Below are 11,616 nucleotides of genomic sequence, written 5' to 3'. Positions count from 1 at the left end.
GTGTGTCTTGGTTGTAGCCACAGTCAGTAAGATGCAAAGGGCAGCCCAGAGTTGGCCGGGCACTGCCAGATGCCCCTGATGCCTGTCCCGCACTAGGACCATCTCAGGGCTGATTTGTTACATAGCAAGTGTCTCGTTTGTTACCGCAAAGCCTTCCTGGTGGGCAACCATGCCCTCACCTGTGTTCCACTTTCCCTAGTTTCAGGGAGGGTCTGGAAGTAAAATATAGAAGGGTCACCTGTCCTGGCAGTGGCCCAAGACTCAAGATTACTGAGGGAGGGGGATGGCAGGCAACACCAGGGTGACTCCTCTAGCCTTAGTTTTCTCTTCTCTAAAATGGGGACCATAAACTTAGCCTTTAGAAATGAACATGCCATGCCTACTCAGGACCTGCATGTATTGCACTCTTATTTTTTGGCGTTAAAAGAAGTAACTTTATGACTTTTGTTCTTTCTTTAGAATCTATGGTGTTAACTCCACACAACCTGCTGCTCCTTCTCCAGAAGTTTTGCAGCATGAAGGGCCACCGCCCAGATATCCAGGTAAGGGAGGACTCTTTCTTTCCTTCCTACTGTTTGCAGAGGCCTCTCTGCTTAGCCGGGCCGCCTGCCTGCAGCTCACGTGGAGGGTTTCTCTTCCAGGTAGAAGCTGCCCTGCCTTGGGAAAACCCTCCAGCTCAGAACCCCGAGCTCCAGTGACATGTGGCCCTGCGCAGAGGCCAAATGCGTTATGCGACAGGAAGCTTTGTTTAGAGCCGCTGTCTTCAGCAAAGTAGGCAGAGGGACAGAAGGATGCAATTCCCAGGGAGAAGTGACTCGCAGGGGCTCCAAGCCTGTTTTTCTTGTGACAGCAGCAGTTCCTCACGCACACCCCAGTGGGTGATAAGAAAATTCAATAACAAGAATACCTCACCTGCTGCCTGCACCATTGATGGTGATGGACCGTTTGTTGTCCTGTGAGAATAAAGAGGAGACTTCTTGCTGTGTTCGGGGTGTGTGTGTGTGGTTTTCTCAGGTTCTGCTGAATTTGAGAAGGTCCAGGGTGGGGCCTTCTCTTCCTAACCTCTGAGGTTGCCTTGTGCAGCTGGGCCAGGCTCCTCTTTGAAGCCCCAGCCCTGTTATCAGTCCATCCTTGGCATGGCCTGTCCCCCAAACTGGCAACTGTGTTTGCTCAGCCTCCAAGTTCCAGGGAGGCTCCAGCTGGGTCACACAGCTATACTAGTTTTCCAGGGCTGACCTAACAGCACCGCACACTGGATGGCCTCCGGCCCCAGAAAGCGATTGGCTCAGTAGAGGCAATTCTAGAGGCCAGCAGCTCAGGAGCAAGGCTGTGAGCTGGGCCTTGCTCCCTCTGAAGCCTTCCTCACCTCTTGCTAGCTGTGGTGGGTGTGGCATATTGGGGGTTCTGTGCTGTGCAAATCTGAGGCTCTCATCTCAGCCTCCCTCTCCAGACATTAGGTTCTCCCTGTTGTCTCTGTGTCTTTTCATGACCATCTTCTTACAAGGACATTGGTCACGATGACTTTGGAGCCCTTCTACTTCATTCTGTCTTCATCTTAACTATATCTGCAGTGACCTTATTGCCAAGCCATTGATATTTTGAGGTTCTGGGGACCAGGACTTCAGTGTACATTGTGTGAGGGATGCAGTTTAGCCCATAACACTGGCTCACTGCCTCTTGCCATTGGCAGGCAGCTAGCTCCCTGAACAACCCAGTAGACTTCCACACTCAAGGATACAGAACAGCTCTGGGGGTGGCAAGGCCTTGGCATCCAAAACTCAAAATCCCCAGAGCCAAAAGATGCAGCAGGAACCTCTGGAAGTTTTTCCCATTGTAAGAATTTTTGTCTCGGTTCCCAATGTCTCCACCCTTGCAATCTCAGTGAGAAGTCCCATGTTTGTTTTCACAGACTTCCAAGTGAAATTTAGTATTTCCTTCATTTATGAATGTAAGTGACGAGCCACAGCAGCACCTGCCACCTCAGCCCCGCAGAAATCACAGATTTTTTTTTTTTCATATCATGCGGCATTTGTTGGAAACAGCTAGAAATTATGCTAGGCTCATCTTCACAGCTGTAATAGTTATCAGAGCTGCTGTATCAACTCCTTAACATCCCGCTACTCAGTGAAGAAAGAAACACTTATATGGCCATTTCACACAGACCTGTTAATATTTTCATAATATTACCTTTGTAATCTGACGTATTTTACTGTAGACACTTGAAAACGTCATGTAGAGATGAGGCCCATAGGGTTCATCAGACAGACAGAGAGCCTCAGAAATGGTTAGGACTCTTGAACAGATAAGCAACCAAGAATGGTGGAAAGGGCGATTGCTTTACAAAACAAAACAACAACTCCATCCCTTTAGGATTCAGGATTCTAGTCCAGGCTGTTATTTAAAAGATGATGTGATGGGAAATACTGTTGTGGAAAAATATTTAGGATGTAATACAAAATATAAAAAGGAATGTCATAAGATATACAGTAGGCCTATATGTGCACACACACATGTACACACAATAATTTTATGTTGTTTTTTTTTTGTTTAATAGAGTGGGGTGCTGACCTATAAAATCAACAGTGGTCATGTGGTTGATGGTCCTACTTGTTGTTTTTATTTTCTTCTTTGTGCTTTTTTTCTGATTTTCCACAGTCAACTAGTGTTGCTTTCATAAACAAACAAACAAAAAAAAGCCCATCTTCTTAAAAATCCTCATTTGGATTAAGAGAAAATTTAATATTTTGGAAGTTAAAGAAAAAGAGCCTCATCTCTATAGAAGGCAGCTGACATTCTCCTCAAAGGGCTGGGAGCAAAGCTGGGTGAAGTGAATGGTCAGTTTTTTTTTCAGTTTTCTTAAATCCTGAAGGAGTAGCCGGGCATGGTGGCACACGTTTGCAATCCCAACATTTGGGAGGCTGAGGTCAGAGGATCGTAGTTTGCAGACAACCTCAGCTACTTAGTGAGGCCCTTTGCAACTCAGTGAGACCTGGTTTCAAAATAAAGAATAAAAAATAGGGCAGAGGGTATAGCTCGGAGGTTAAATGCTCCTGGGTTCCATCCCCAGACACACACACACACACACACACACACACACACACACACCCTGACGGAATGACCCACATGGTCCCAGAGGGGACTCTGGGAGACAGATCCCCTCACCACTAGGCCCACGCGGTCCAGTCATTGCGCCTCTGCTGGCCCCCTCAGAAACAAAGGACACAGAAAGTGTGTCTGCCTGGCCCTCTTTACCAAACTCGATTTATAGATGACTGCTTGGGGGTCAAGCTTTCTGGGAGCTTTGCAATAAAGCCAGAGAGCTGGCAGGACTGTCACAGCTCTTAAACTGTCCCAGTCATTCTCTTCCCTGGGATCATTTGTTTACCAATATTTAAGTAATTGACTAATTCATTTTTGCACCAACTTTTAAAAAATGGCTTGAGCTGTAAAACCAAAACCAATTAAAAAAAAAACCCACTGTCAGAGGTAACAAAAGTGAATAAAGGTAATTTAAAAATTCTTTCACAGCCTTTAATTCTTCTACAAGTTCATGATTAAGATCACCAAGTTCAACGTGAAAAGCTGTGAGCCCTTTTGTTTAAATAGTTCCGCATTGCGATTCTTTTCCTTAATCTTTAGCTGGTTTCTCCTTAGCCTATAATTTCTAGAGCGTTGTCTGTCGGCCTGGGGGAGGTGTAGCAAGGTGATTTTACTGCTCAGCAAATTATCGTTATTAGCACAAGCTGCATCCGTAATGAGCTCACTCTTCCCACTAAAAACAATTCCAATACCTGATAAGACAAAATTTCCCAAGCCAACCTGGCCTTTTCTCAGATAGTTTGGTCTCCATGGCTATTAAAAATGCTTTTTTAGGGGTCACTCTTTCTTTCTATGCAAGAATTAACAGCTTCCCCCAAGGACACTGTGAAGGAGAGACACCAGGTTTGTCTGTCCCCACTCTACCTTCCACAGGGATGCCCAGCTGGCTCAAGCAGGGTGTCATTCACAACTCTGACTCTGCTCCCGCACAGATGTGAGCGTAGATAGGAGGCAGACTCCTGGAGTTCATACCTCAACTTGGCCTTTTCTGGCGGTGTGACTCTGAGATAATTCCCTTAACTTCTCTGAGCGTCAAATTCCTGTTTTATATAGTGAAGATATAACAGAAGAGCTTTCCCAGTAGCATAACTACACCCCAGTAGCATAGGTATAAAAATTAAGAGAACAGGCAGGTAAGAGGCTCGGGTATAGATCAGTGGTAGAGCACTTGCCTGGCATGCACAAGCCCTGCAGAGAGAAGAGGAGAGGAGAAGAGAGAGAAGAAAAGAGAAAATGAGGAAAGAAGAGAACTGAAGGGAAGGAACCTCAGGGTGGCACAGGGAATAATGGGCAGAGGTGGGCATTCTAAGGCCAGGTCAACATGCCTGACCTCCGGGCCATATTGCCATACTTGGTGCAGTTCTTCTTCTTGACTGTTGTCACAGTACTATGAGCTGCTTCCAAATGAGTCATGGTTTCTCATTAAATCAATTTAGGAAAAAAAAAAAAAAGGATAAGCGAGAGGAGCATGAAAGTGCTGTGTTTGGGAGGGAGCCAGCACCATGGGCATTGGGGTGCTGCGAGCTGGGCTTTAGGGGTCCTCGTGCCTGTTAGCGGTCTGTAACTGCTGAGTGAGCTAGAGCAGGAAGCTTAATGGCTCCAAGCTTTAGTTTTTTTTCTATAAAATGATACAAATACCCAAATGCCTTCCTTGTGAGTTTTTTTTATTAAGCACATTTTTATTATTACAAGGTAGAAAGAACAGAATAATAAAGAACGGCATCAGAGGGACGCAGTGGAGTGCCTTGAAAATAAGACACTCCTTGTGAAGTTATTTTGAAGAATCAAAGGAATGATAGGTGCAGAGAGCTTTGCATGACATTTTGCAGATGTCACACTCTCAGGCCCTCTGATTCCTGCTAACTATATCCAAAAGCCTTAGGAAGGAACAGCAGCAAACGCAGAAGCTAAAAGCCTAGGTTAAGCATGAGGACGAGGGTCTCTCATTCCCTGCCTGGCTCCCAGGTCTTGTTCTTCACCCCCTGGCCCATCCCAAGAGCTGCAAGAGTTGTGGTCTTGGTTCTTTTCTTCCCAGAAGGCCTCTGGGTTCTATAAGCAAATTGCCTTTCCTGAAAATGTCCCAGTTTGGCCTTGGTGCCAGGCCTGGGAGAGCACTGCACATCACAGTGTGAGCCACGGCTGGGGGCTGGGTGATGCTACCCATGCAGGCAGAGCCCCCACCCTCTTCCTTTTGGCAGCAGCTTCTCTCCAGCTGATGGGTGGGTAGGGGAGGATGGGGTGTGCAAACCTCCATCACACTCCCAAAGCAGAGCCCCTCTCTCTCTCTCTCAAAAAAAAAAAAAAAAAGGAAGTAGGTGTGCTTCCAACAAAAGCCAGATATGCATATTTAGATTCAAGCTGGATTTGTCTGGATTCTCCAAAAGCTGAGAGAGAAGGTGAGGAGCTGGCCTTTCTTGACCTCCTGGGCACCATCTTCAAGGGCCAACAGGCACTGGATGGCCCAGAGAGGTTGGACACAAGCCCAGCACCCTTTGGCTCTCCATTCTGATAGGCACTGTCCTCAAGGTCATAAGAAGGGTCTCTCTGGAACCCCTCCGGCCCCTTTGCCCTCCACTCCCTCTACCTCGGCTCCAGGGCCTGGGATCTGTCAGTTGTAACAGACTCCTTGCCCAATGCCAGTTGGTGCGAAGCCACTTCCATTTGTCAAACTCGCCCTGGTTTTTGTCAACCTACTTGCCTCAAGGCATAGCTGGTAATTTCACAGTTCTTGTATATATTTGCTATATCTTCAACTTCATGCAGTTGGGCTTGTTTCCCTCTACTTTTCTTTTCTCCTTGTTTTTTTTTTTCTGCTTGTGAACACCGTGAGAGCCTTTCAGCCTGAATGTCCAATTGCTTTTCTGTCACATTGACCGTCACAAATACACCATTTTATCCAAGCGTTCCCTCTGCTTCCTGTCTTAAAGGTGCCACCCTCCCCATTAGTAGGACATAAATCACCAGGGCCTTCCTTCTAAGCCAGGGCTAGAAAAATTTCCTACAAAGAGCCAAATAGTAAATCTCTTAGGTTTCCCAGGCTGTGTGGTCTATGTTATAAGTACTGAAGTCTTACACTTTAGTAGGAAAACAGCTGTAGACAATGTGTAAGCAAATGAGCAGCTGCTGTGTTCCAATAAAATTTCATCGATACAAACTGAAATTTTAATTTTGTATAATTTTCATGTATCACAAAATTTTATTCAGCTTCTGAATTTGTAAGAATCCATTAAAATGTGAAAGCCATTCTTAGCTGGGTCTGGGGTGGGGTACAAAGAACAGGTGGCCCATGACCCCAAATTCATGGGGCCCTGCTCTAAACATTAAATGAAGTCCAGTGCCTGGTGCTAGACAGAATCAAGTTGTGATTTATTTTGTTAGCAATATGGGTGTTTTAGCTCTTCCATGGGTGTGTCCAAAACACTTGACAAGAGCAGCTTAGTGGATGAAAGGTTTATTTGGGCTCACGGTTTCTGAGGTTCAGTCTAGAGTGGGTTGGCTCCAAGGCAGAGACATCCTGGCCACAGAACAGTGTGATGGATGCAGACGCCTCAACTTGTGGCAATAGGAGCAGAGAGACAGGGAGTGGCCAGGGACAGATATTGTCCTCAAGCCTATGATCCCAAGTGGCCTACCGCCTCTAACCATCCCCGCCTCTGAAACTTGCTGCATCGCACCAATCCCCGAGCGTTTCTGGGAAACAGCCCATATCCAAACCATAACGATGGGTCAAGCAGGCACCCCCTTGAGAGATGCCCCCTTGGAGGGTCCCAGAAGCAGAACCTCCTGCAGCCAAACACTGAGAAAGCAGGCCAAACCACTCCCAAGACAGAAGGAGACACAGATGATGAGGAGCTGGTAGTAGCTGGGACACAGCCTGCAATGGCATGAGAGGAAAGGCACAAACAAAGGCCCAGGAGAGGCTTTCATCACCTGCATTTAAGTTAAAATCTAATTGAGATGAAAATGGATGCACAGAAATTAAGTGTGTGTGTGTGTGTGTGTGTGTGTGTGTGTGTGCCGTGTGTGTGCATGTGGGGGCTTTTGCCGTTAAGTCATATGCCCTGTAACGATAGCTTTACCAAATTTATTCCCTTGGCTTGAAAATAGAGATGCTTTCTGAAATTTGATTTTGTTGTTCTATAAATTGTTTTGGCTTTGTGAATAGGGCAAACCCCATTTCTTATCTGCCTCAAACAAAAATGGAGCATTAAAGTGTTTAAGATTCAATCAAAGGTTTGCTGTGAGCGGCACAATATTAAAATAACAGAAAAATCAATACAATTTTTATTTTGAACACGATTTGTCACAAATAGCATTCTAATAGATAACACTGATTATATGGTAGCAAATGTAATTTATATATACCGAGCACCATGCCTTTGTGAGAGTCATCATTAAGGAATTTGACACATGTGTAGGAGAACAATAAATGTCAACTGAAATATATACTAGTTAGATATAAATGGAAGGCTGAAATGAGTGATGCTGGCATACACTATACTTATAAGTAATAATATGCAGTCTAAAGTAGCTTGGGTTTTCAAACAAGAACTCTTTATTCTGTCATTTAAAATATCTCATATTTCTGAAGGTCAGGAATAAGTGGCCCTATTAGCATTAAAAGCTAGTAAAAGAGAAAGGAATGTGTTATTCATTTAACATAACATTTTATGAAATAGCTTTGTAAAGTATTCATTCCCCCCTCACACACACCCAGAGGATGAAAAGATGGAATGAACATGCCTGGTTGTCAGTGGAAGACTTTTAGTTGTACCTTTGTTACCGTTCATGTCTTGATTCAGTAGAATTTTACGAATTATGGGTTGCTGTCTGGGCAGATCAGTGCTATGAAATAAAGTTGTCTACACACACCCTTGGTCCCAGCTGGTCTGGGATCTGCATCAGTAGTATTATTGGTACATGGACAAGGGTGAGAGTCTAGGCAAGACTGACAGGAAGTGAAGAGGGAGGCTTTGCTGCAAGAGACATCTGTCGAGAGAGAGAGAGAGAGAGAGAGAGAGAGAGAGAGAGAGAGAGAGAGAGAGAGAGAGAAGAAGAAGAAGAAGAAGAAGAAGAAGAAGAAGAAGAAGAAGAAGAAGAGGAGGAGGAGGAGGAGGAGGAGGAGGAGGAGGAGGAGGAGAAGGAGGAGGAGAGGGGAGAGGGGAGAGGGGAGAGGGGAGAGGGGAGAGGGGAGAGGGGAGAGGGGAGAGGGGAGAGGGGAGAGGGGAGAGAGGAGAGAGAGGGGAGAGAGGGGAGAGAGAGAAGAGAGAGAAGAGAGAGGAGAGAAGAGAGAGAAGAGAGAGGAGAGAAGAGAGAAGAGAGAGGGAGGGAGGGAGGGAGGAAAGGGAGGAAAGAAGAAGAAGAAGAAGAAGAAGAAGAAGAAGAAGAAGAAGAAGAAGAAGAAGGAGGAGGAGGAGGAGGAGGAGGAGGAGGAGGAGGAGGAGGAGGAGGAGGAGGAGGAGGAGAGAAAGGAGGAGGAAGCTCTTGCTGTGTATGCCTTTGAAAGGTGGCAGATAAAATCCAGACTGGGATCCAAATACAGATAGTCATAGGGCTACCCCCAGGGTGGGAAGGGTATTCAGCCAGAAAAAGCTATTCAATCACCTTTAATCTACCACAGGTCCTGAACTCCAAAATATTGTAAGCCTAATCCATGTAGACTCCTAGGATACTCTCTCAGCTTCCATGGGATTAATCAGCCTCTCTCTCTATTTTCCATTAAATTTGGATAAAGAATGAAAACAAACAAACACCCACTGACAAATACTACCATAATCACCTGGAATTAGCAAAGATGAATCTTTAATCAAATTTACTTCAAATCCTTTTATAATAAAAAAATATGTTTTTAGTGGTTACTTACAAGGTTCTAAATAATTGCCTTCTGGGCCATGTTTTGCTATTTTGAACCACCACACATGTGGTAAGCAATAGTATTATATATTATGAGTAAAATCATACAAAATCAACCACTTGTACATTGTACTGGTGTCTTCCCAACATTTGTTTTTCAACTCAACAGGACATTCTTGAGGTTCTATTTTATGTTGGTGTAAGTAGACCTGAGCTCATTTGTTTTATTTGCAAAAGTTATGTTTTATATAATTGTATGGAGGCAGATGTTATTTTCTTGGTTTCAGTTGTATTCTTCTCATTACCAGTGAGGTTGAATTGCAACCATTTTGCTTACTCTCTTGCTTTTCTTCTTTCACACGTGTTTCTGCATGTGCCCTCTGTCCGCTACGTTGTGGTGCAGCAAGGGGGCCATGGCAGTGCGCAGACACCAGCAACATGCTATGTGACCACCAGAATCGAGTCAAATAAACCCCTTTTCTTTGTATATTTTCCAGTGTCAGGCATTTTCTACAGCAACACAAGTGGACTAAGGCCATCTTCGGTATAGACTGCCTGCTCATGTCCTTGGTTTTGCTATTCTGTTGTCCTTTTTTGTGTGTATTCTGAGTACTTATCCTTCCTAGAGGCCTGACTTGTCTTGGTTTTCATCTTTGATGTCTTTGTTACTCTTGAAAACTCATGCCAGCCAGCTCTTCTTGCTTCATTTGACTGCTTATGTGCCAGGGGCTGTGGTTAGTGCTAGGAAGGCCTCATCTATTTAACCCAACAGCCACTCTGTGTGGCAAGGTTACTAGTATTCCCTAGTAAGTGTTGAAATCAGAGGAGTTAAGTAATCAGCCCAGTTGCAGTTCAAGGCCAGCTGAGCCCAAATGCAGAGCTGAGACTACAAGCCCTATCAATACTATAAGCATTAGTAGGAGAAAGTGTCATTAGAAACCCAAGAAAGAGATATACTCAGTGGTTTTTACTCTTGGTGCTGTGTTTCCCGAGAGCTTTAAAAATACTCATCCCCTACCCTAGAAATGGTGATCAATCTAAGATGTAACCTGGACATAGAATTTTCCTTTAAATCCCCACAGTGATTCTAATATACAACCAGGGCTGAAAACGTCTGTCTTATATTTTGTAGTTATATTGAGATCTAGAACTTCTAGTAGGTCTCAGACAAGTGACTCTTCCATTGCAAAGGGCCAGGCTTTTAAATGTTAGGGCTTTAAGAAAAAAAAAATTAGACGGATTAAAATTCCATTGTGTACATATCCCCTAGTTTTGCAATCCATTCATCTGTCGTTACATCTTTATAGGGAAATGGGTGAAAATGGAGAACATTATGCTAAGTGAGATTAGTCAGTCCCCAAAAGTAAGAAATAGGTGCTCTCCCTAATATGTGGAAGCTAGGGAGAAAATGAGTCATAGAAGAAACTCTAGATCAAGGAGAAACTATAGATGAGCAAATAAGGTGACCTGAGGGGGACGGGAGGGGAAGACAGAAATTCCCTCATGTACATCATGTACCTTCATAAGCATATCAAAGTCAGTCACTAAGCCAAACAGGAGAAAGAGGAAAGGGTGAGGGAATGGGGAGGAAACTGGGGAAGGTCTGAGTGATGTGTGCATGTATGCCTCTACCATCTTGTGCCCATTAAGATGTACAACTACAACACAGCAATAAAATATTAAGAAAAGAAAAAGAATTTAGAAAATACCAAGCAGATACAAAGGGAAAGGGAGAATGGGCCAAACACTTTTTTTTTATTTTTTATTTTTTATTTTTTATTTTTTGGTGGTACTGGGGTTCCTGGAAGCCCTTCTACCTCCGGGCTACACTCCCAGACCTATTTTTGCATTTTTATTTGGAAACAGGGTCTCCTAAGCCAGCGCGCGGGGCTAGCTTCGAACCTGCGCGATCCTCCTGTCTTTGCCTCCCAAGCGCGGGGATTACAAGCGTGCGCCACCACGCCCGGCAAGGGCCAAACACTTTAAGATACTGAGCTTTAGCAGTCTCCTTCCTGGAGGCCTCCCCCAGGGGACAGCAAGGTCTTCTTGCCCCCATTCTCAATCTTGGCGGATGAACCAGCCATTCTTGGAAGATGCTCAATGAGGCCATTTCAGGATTCTAAGAATTTGACAGTGGTACCTCCCACCTGGGTACACTCCAAACCCATGACCGTGGGCCCTGAGAGTGACATTCTTTACTTGGCACCAGCCCATGTACTCACTGGGGCCCCAGGAATTAGTGGGAGGCTCTACTGGGGGCAAGTGGGAGGCTGTGTGTCAGCATGAGGCCAGGGTGGATGGTCTCAGTCCATGTGGTCAGAGGCTCAGCACTGGGAGGTACCAGCCCTCCAAAGCCAGAAATTCTAAAAAAAGATTGTGCGGGCTGGAAGTTGGTGTCCAGCTCAGGGAGGAAGCTGGAAACCCAGCCTTGGCTGCTTCACCTGACTTGACCAGCAGTGTTCGCGCTGTTAGAGGTCTCTGGACAGGCGTTGAGCTTACAGGCTCCTGCAGGACCTGTAAGAGTGAGGTGTGGCTCCAGCTGGCTGCGAACCTGCCCCAGCTCCTCCCACTGATGTACTATTTTCTCCCAGGCTGAAGGATAAATTGAGGAAAATATTTGCATATGACAGAGTATTTCAGTTCTCTGAAAGGGCTCTTTAAAGT

This window comes from Muscardinus avellanarius (assembly GCF_963383645.1).
Source record: "Muscardinus avellanarius genome assembly, chromosome: 4".
NCBI lineage: Eukaryota > Metazoa > Chordata > Mammalia > Rodentia > Gliridae > Muscardinus > Muscardinus avellanarius.
Note: the sequence above shows the minus strand (reverse complement) of the source record.